This window comes from Ranitomeya variabilis, chromosome 7 (genome assembly GCF_051348905.1).
Source record: "Ranitomeya variabilis isolate aRanVar5 chromosome 7, aRanVar5.hap1, whole genome shotgun sequence".
NCBI classification, from domain to species: Eukaryota; Metazoa; Chordata; class Amphibia; order Anura; family Dendrobatidae; genus Ranitomeya; species Ranitomeya variabilis.
Genome location: NC_135238.1, coordinates 182880241 through 182888367, shown reverse-complemented (window position 1 = coordinate 182888367; position 8127 = coordinate 182880241).

The following is an 8127-nucleotide window of genomic DNA, read 5'->3' as shown; positions in this document are numbered from 1 at the left end:
CAGCACCAGACTAAAAATCCACCTCACCTTTATCAGGCCTACCCTCTATCAGTGACAACAATACCTAAGCTAAGGAATTCGGGGACCGTGCATATCTAATTTTCTCAATTTCAGTGCTTTATAAGTGGGCAGTGACCTTCATAGTGATGTAATAAAATAGAACTCACACAATCAGGTGCAAAAAAAAACACATTTATCAACAATAAGAGAAATCTCATTCCCCCTACACCATTTTGTTACTCGGCTTTAAACGAGGGTGAAAAAAAATCTAAGTCCTAAATGATTGGGATTCCTCATAGGGAGACAAGCGCTTATATTGCCGTGGTTGACTGACATAGGCACTAGATATTTGAGGTGGTGGGAGCACAGACTCTCCCACAAATGGAAAGACCCCCCTCGACCGGCTGAGACTTGGGAATCCAGAGGTATTGGCCCCAAACAGGGACCCCCCCATCAAATCACTCCCAATGTATGTCTATGAGAAAAAACATGCCAAAACTCCGAGGGTCACCGCTCGGCGGCGTAGGACCTGCGCACAAGTTCTTTTCGTGGAAGAAAGCCCATGGTCTGCCCTTTAAAAATATACCAAAAGCGCACCGCTGCGACTTGTGGTTCCGGAGAAACGAGGCCGGGAGCGTGAGCTCCGTTTCAATGACAATGACACGGATGTTTTTTGGGTAAGAAACGTGGGACCTAGCCGTGTCTTACCCGGATCTCACTCTGCGAGTGGTAAAAATATTTCAAAGTCCTAAATGGACGGGATTCCTCATAGGGAGACAAACGCTTATTTCTCCGTGGTTGACTGACATATGCACTAGATATTTCAGGTGTTGGGAGCACAGACTCTCCCACAAATGTTAAGACACCCCTCGACCGGCTGAGATTTGGGATTCCAGAGATATTGGCCCCAAACTGGGACCCCCCATCAAATCGCTCACAATGCATGTCTATGAGAAAAAACATGCCAAAACTCTGGGGGTCACCCCTCGGCGGTCGTAGGTCCTGCGCACAAGTTGTTTTCGTGGAAGAAAGCCCAGGGTCTGCCCTTTATAAAGACACCAAAAGCACATCGCTGTGACTTGTGGTTCCGGAGAAACGAGGCCGGGATCGTGAGCTCCCCCCTTCAAAGAAAATGTCGTTTTCTGGGTAAGAAACGTGGGACCTAGCCGTTTCTTACCCGGATCTCACTCTGCGAGTAGTAAAAATATTTCAAAGTCCTAAATGAATGGGATTCCTCATAGGGAGACAAACGCTTATTTCTCTGTGGTTGACTGACATATGCACTAGATATTTCAGGTAGTGGGAGCACAGACTCTCCCACAAATGATAAGACCCCCCTCGACCGGCTGAGATTTGGGATTCCAGAGATATTGGCCCCAAACAGGGACCCCCCCCATCAAATCGCTCCCAATGCATGTCTATGAGAAAAAACATGCCAAAACTCTGGGGGTCACCCCTCGGCGGTCGTAGGACCTGCGCACAAGTTTTTTTTTGTGGAAGAAAGCCCAGGGTCTGCCCTTTATAAAGACACCAAAAGCACATCGCTGCGACTTGTGGTTCCGGAGAAACGAGGCCGGGATCGTGAGCTCCCCCCTTCAAAGAAAATGTCGTTTTCTGGGTAAGAAACATGGGACCTAGCCGTTTCTTACCCGGATCTCACTCTGCGAGTAGTAAAAATATTTCAAAGTCCTAAATGAATGGGATTCCTCATAGGGAGACAAACGCTTATTTCTCTGTGGTTGACTGACATATGCACTAGATATTTCAGGTAGTGGGAGCACAGACTCTCCCACAAATGTTAAGACCCCCTCGACCGGCTGAGACTTGGGATTCCAGAGATATTGGCACCAAACAGGGACCCCCCATCAAATCGCTCCCAATGCATGTCTATGAGAAAAAAGATGCCAAAACTTCAAGGGTCACCGCTCGGCGGACGTAGGTCCTGCGCACAAATTCTTTTCGTGGAAGAAAGCCCAGGGTCTGCCCTTTAAAAAGACACCAAAAGCTCATCGCTGCGACTTGTGGTTCCGGAGAAATGAGGCCGGGACCGTGAACTGCCCCCTTCAAAGAAAATGTCGTTTTCTGGGTAAGAAACGTGGGGCCTAGCCGTTTCTTACCCGGATCTAACTCTGCGAGTGGTAAAAATATTTCAAAGTCCTAAATGAATGGGATTCCTCATAGGGAGATAAACGCTTATATCTCCGTGGTTGACTGACATAGGCGCTAGATATTTCAGGTGGTGGGAGCACAGACTCTCCCACAAATGTTAAGACCCCCCTCGACCGGCTGAGACTTGGGATTCCAGAGATATTGGCCCCAAACAGGGACCCCCCATCAAATCGCTCCCAATGCATGTCTATGAGAAAAAACATGCCAAAACTCTGGGGGTCACCGCTCGGCGGTCGTAGGTCCTGCGCACAAGTTCTTTTCGTGGAAGAAAGCCCAGGGTCTGCCCTTTATAAAGACACCAAAAGCGCGTCGCTGCGACTTGTGGTTCCGGAGAAACGAGGCCAGGATCGTGAGCTCCCCTTCAATGAAAATGACACGGCTGTTTTTTGGGTAAGAAACGTGGGACCTAGCCGTTTCTTACCCGGATCTCACTCTGCGAGTGGTAAAAATATTTCAAAGTCCTAAATGAATGGCATTCCTCATAGGGAGATAAACGCTTATATCTCCGTGGTTGACTGACATAGGCACTAGATATTTCAGGTGGTGGGAGCACAGACTCTCCCACAAATGTTAAGACCCCCCTCGACCGGCTGAGACTTGGGATTCCAGAGATATTGGCCCCAAACAGGGACCCCCCATCAAATCGCTCCCAATGCATGTCTATGAGAAAAAAACATGCCAAAACTCTGGGGGTCACCGCTCGGCGGACGTAGGTCCTGCGCACAAGTTCTTTTCGTGGAAGAAAGCCCAGGGTCTGCCCTTTAAAAAGACACCAAAAGCGCATCGCTGCGACTTGTGGTTCCGGAGAAATGAGGCCGGGACCGTGAACTCCCCCCTACAAAGAAAATGTCATTTTCTGGGTAAGAAACGTGGGACCTAGCCGTTTCTTACCCGGATCTAACTCTGCAAGTGGTAAAAATATTTCAAAGTCCTAAATGAATGGGATTCCTCATAGGGAGACAAACGCTTATTTCTCTGTGGTTGACTGACATATGCACTAGATATTTCAGGTAGTGGGAGCACAGACTCTCCCACAAATGTTAAGACCCCCTCGACCGGCTGAGACTTGGGATTCCAGAGATATTGGCCCCAAACAGGGACCCCCCATCAAATCGCTCCCAATGCATGTCTATGAGAAAAAAGATGCCAAAACTTCAAGGGTCACCGCTCAGCGGACGTAGGTCCTGCGCACAAGTTCTTTTCGTGGAAGAAAGCCCAGGGTCTGCCCTTTAAAAAGACACCAAAAGCTCATCGCTGCGACTTGTGGTTCCGGAGAAATGAGGCTGGGACCGTGAACTCCCCCCTTCAAAGAAAATGTCGTTTTCTGGGTAAGAAACGTGGGGCCTAGCCGTTTCTTACCCGGATCTAACTCTGCGAGTGGTAAAAATATTTCAAAGTCCTAAATGAATGGGATTCCTCATAGGGAGATAAACGCTTATATCTCCGTGGTTGACTGACATAGGCACTAGATATTTCAGGTGGTGGGAGCACAGACTCTCCCACAAATGTTAAGACCCCTATCGACCGGCTGAGACTTGGGATTCCAGAGATATTGGCCCCAAACAGGGACCCCCCATCAAATCGCTCCCAATGCATGTCTATGAGAAAAAACATGCCAAAACTCTGGGGGTCACCGCTCGGCGGTCGTAGGTCCTGCGCACAAGTTCTTTTCGTGGAAGAAAGCCCAGGGTCTGCCCTTTAAAAAGACACCAAAAGCGCATAGCTGCGACTTGTGGTTCCGGAGAAACGAGGCCTTGACCGTGAACTCCCCCCTACAAAGAAAATGTCATTTTCTGGGTAAGAAACGTGGGACCTAGCCGTTTCTTACCCGGATCTCACTCTGCGAGTGGTAAAAATATTTCAAAGTCCTAAATTAATGGGATTCCTCATAGGGAGACAAACGCTTATTTCTCCGTGGTTGACTGACATAGGCACTAGATATTTCAGGTGGTGGGAGCACAGACTCTCCCACAAATGTTAAGACCCCCCTCGACCGGCTGAGACTTGGGATTCCAGAGATATTGGCCCCAAACAGGGACCCCCCATCAAATCGCTCCCAATGCATGTCTATGAGAAAAAACATGCCAAAACTCTGGGGGTCACCGCTCGGCGGTCGTAGGTCCTGCGCACAAGTTCTTTTCGTGGAAGAAAGCCCAGGGTCTGCCCTTTAAAAAGACACCAAAAGCGCATCGCTGCGACTTGTGGTTCCGGAGAAACGAGGCCGGGACCGTGAACTCCCCCCTACAAAGAAAATGTCATTTTCTGGGTAAGAAACGTGGGACCTAGCCGTTTCTTACCCGGATCTAACTCTGCAAGTGGTAAAAATATTTCAAAGTCCTAAATGAATGGGATTCCTCATAGGGAGATAAACGCTTATATCTCCGTGGTTGACTGACATAGGCACTAGATATTTCAGGTGGTGGGAGCACAGACTCTCCCACAAATGTTAAGACCCCTCTCGACCGGCTGAGACTTGGGATTCCAGAGATATTGGCCCCAAACAGGGACCCCCCATCAAATCGCTCCCAATGCATGTCTATGAGAAAAAACATGCCAAAACTCTGGGGGTCACCGCTCGGCGGTCGTAGGTCCTGCGCACAAGTTCTTTTCGTGGAAGAAAGCCCAGGGTCTGCCCTTTAAAAAGACACCAAAAGCGCATCGCTGCGACTTGTGGTTCCAGAGAAACGAGGCCGGGACCGTGAACTCCCCCCTACAAAGAAAATGTCATTTTCTGGGTAAGAAACGTGGGACCTAGCCGTTTCTTACCCGGATCTAACTCTGCGAGTGGTAAAAATATTTCAAAGTCCTAAATGAATGGGATTCCTCATAGTGAGATAAACGCTTATATCTCCGTGGTTGACTGACATAGGCACTAGATATTTCAGGTGGTGGGAGCACAGACTCTCCCACAAATGTTAAGACCCCCCTCGACCGGCTGAGATTTGGGATTCCAGAGAGACAGTGCTGAGGGGGGCTTCGTGGGGAAGGGGAGACTTTTTTGCACTTTTAGAAACGGGGTTGAGGTCCGTGCAGTAAAATACTTTTGCTCGCCATAGCAGAGGGGGTGATGTGTTTTTGGAGTGCAAATGACACATGCTGGGCCTAGCAATAGTTCACCTAATTAGCTTGGAAGCACAGTGCCACATTCAATGCCAAATGACTGGAGTTGTAAACTGGCTGCAATTGTAGGGTGTTTTCAGAGCTTTGCTGTGCGGCCTAGAGAGGAATCCTCAAAAATCTGTCAAAAGGGCCCAGAAGGGCCACCCCTTCTCTAATTTTTGAGGGTACGATCAAGTCCCTACACTGCACATGCAGCTTCCAAGATGCTCCAGATGGAGGGGTGCGTAGCTGTAACCAAAGGACTGGCGTGACCATCGTTTCCCATAGGATGTTGGGCGATAATTGTCAGGGGGCCACTTGGAGATGGTCCCTGCCAGTGGCACCCACTCAAAACGGTTATGGCAGGAGTGGGGATTTCTTTTCATATGGCTCATTTTACACCTACAATAGATGGACAATGGAAACGCCTTAATTATGGTCATTTCTGCAAAATCCAGCACCCCATTATCCACTGACAGAGACAAGCATGGCCTTGCTTCTTTCGGCCTGGTTCACAGTTTACCATAATTGCTGGATATATGTAATTGTGATGTCCAATACACAGCTTTACAAAAATATATAATCATGCTGGCATTTAAGAAGTTACATCAAATATGGTTCTGCATTGTCAACAGGAGTCTACTGTCTACCTGGGGTCACTAGTCATGCTGGCTTCATGGTTCCCTTATCAAGCTTGATTACATAAGCAAAAACTATCACCTTCATCAGGTGGAGCTTTCAGAATAGTGATATATGGTGCCTTAGCCTGCTCTTGGAGATAAACCATTGTTTGTACAGCTTTGCAATTTGCATCCTGGCCAGATTCAGCACCAGACTAAAAATCCACCTCACCTTTACCAGGCACACCGTCTATCAGTGACAATGCCTAGGCTAAGGAATTCAGGGGCCATGCACATCTAATTTTCTCAATTTCAGTACGTTAAAAGTGGTCCGTGACCTTTATAGCAATGTAATAACATAGAACTTACACAATCAGGTGCAAAAAAAACACATTTATCAACAATAAGAGAAATCTCATTCCCCCTATTCCATTTTATTACTCGGCTTTAAACGAGGGTGAAAAAAAATCAAAGTCCTAAATGATTGGGGTTCCTCATAGGGAGACAAGCGCTTATATCCCCGTGGTTGACTGACATAGGCACTAGATATTTGAAGTGGTGGGAGCACAGACTCTCCCACAAATGTTAAGACCCCCTCGACCGGCTGAGACTTGGGAATCCAGAGACATTGGCCCCAAACAGGGAAACCCCCCCCCCCCCCACCAAATCGCTCCCAATGCATGTCTATGAGAAAAAACATGTCAAAACTCTGGGGGTCACCGCTCGGCGGTCGTAGGTCCTGCGCACAAGTTATTTTTGAGGAAGAAAGCCCAGGGTCTGCCCTTTATAAAGACACCAAAAACGCGTCGCTGCGACTTGTGGTTCCGGAGAAACGAGGCCTGGATCGTGAGCTCCCCTTCAATGAAAATAACACGGCTGTTTTTTGGGTAAGAAACGTGGGACCTAGCCGTTTCTTACCCGGATCTCACTCTGCGAGTGGTAAAAATATTTCAAAGTCCTAAATGAATGGCATTCCTCATAGGGAGATAAACGCTTATATCTCCGTGGTTGACTGACATAGGCACTAGATATTTCAGGTGGTGGGAGCACAGACTCTCCCACAAATGTTAAGACCCCCTCGACCGGCTGAGACTTGGGATTCCAGAGATATTGGCCCCAAACAGGGACCCCCCATCAAATCGCTCCCAATGCATGTCTATGAGAAAAAACATGCCAAAACTCTGGGGGTCACCGCTCGGCGGACGTAGGTCCTGCGCACAAGTTCTTTCTTGTGGAAGAAAGCCCAGGGTCTGCCCTTTAAAAAGACACCAAAAGCGCATCGCTGCGACTTGTGGTTCCGGAGAAATGAGGCCGGGACCGTGAACTCCCCCCTACAAAGAAAATGTCATTTTCTGGGTAAGAAACGTGGGACCTAGCCGTTTCTTACCTGGATCTAACTCTGCAAGTGGTAAAAATATTTCAAAGTCCTAAATGAATGGGATTCCTCATAGGGAGATAAACGCTTATATCTCCGTGGTTGACTGACATAGGCACTAGATATTTCAGGTGGTGGGAGCACAGACTCTCCCACAAATGTTAAGACCCCCCTCGACCGGCTGAGACTTGGGATTCCAGAGATATTGGCCCCAAACAGGGACCCCCCATCAAATCGCTCCCAATACATGTCTATGAGAAAAAACATGCCAAAACTCTGGGGGTCACCGCTCGGCGGTCGTAGGTCCTGCGCACAAGTTATTTTCGTGGAAGAAAGCCCAGGGTCTGCCCTTTATAAAGACACCAAAAGCGCATCGCTGCGACTTGTGGTTCCGGAGAAACGAGGCCAGGATCGTGAGCTCCCCTTCAATGAAAATGACACGGCTGTTTTTTGGGTAAGAAACGTGGGACCTAGCCGTTTCTTACCCGGATCTCACTCTGCGAGTGGTAAAAATATTCCAAAGTCCTAAATGAATGGGATTCCTCATAGGGAGACATACGCTTATTTCTCCGTGGTTGACTGACATAGGCACTTGATATTTCAGGTGGTGGGAGCACAGTCTCTCCCACAAATGTTAAGACCCCCCTCGACCGGCTGAGATTTGGGATTCCAGAGATATTGGCCCCAAACAGGGACCCCCCATCAAATCGCTCCCAATGCATGTCTATGAGAAAAAACATGCCAAAACTCTGGGGGTCACCGCTAGGCGGTCGTAGGTCCTGCGCACAAGTTATTTTCGTGGAAGAAAGCCCAGGGTCTGCCCTTTATAAAGACACCAAAAGCGTGTCACTGCGACTTGTGGTT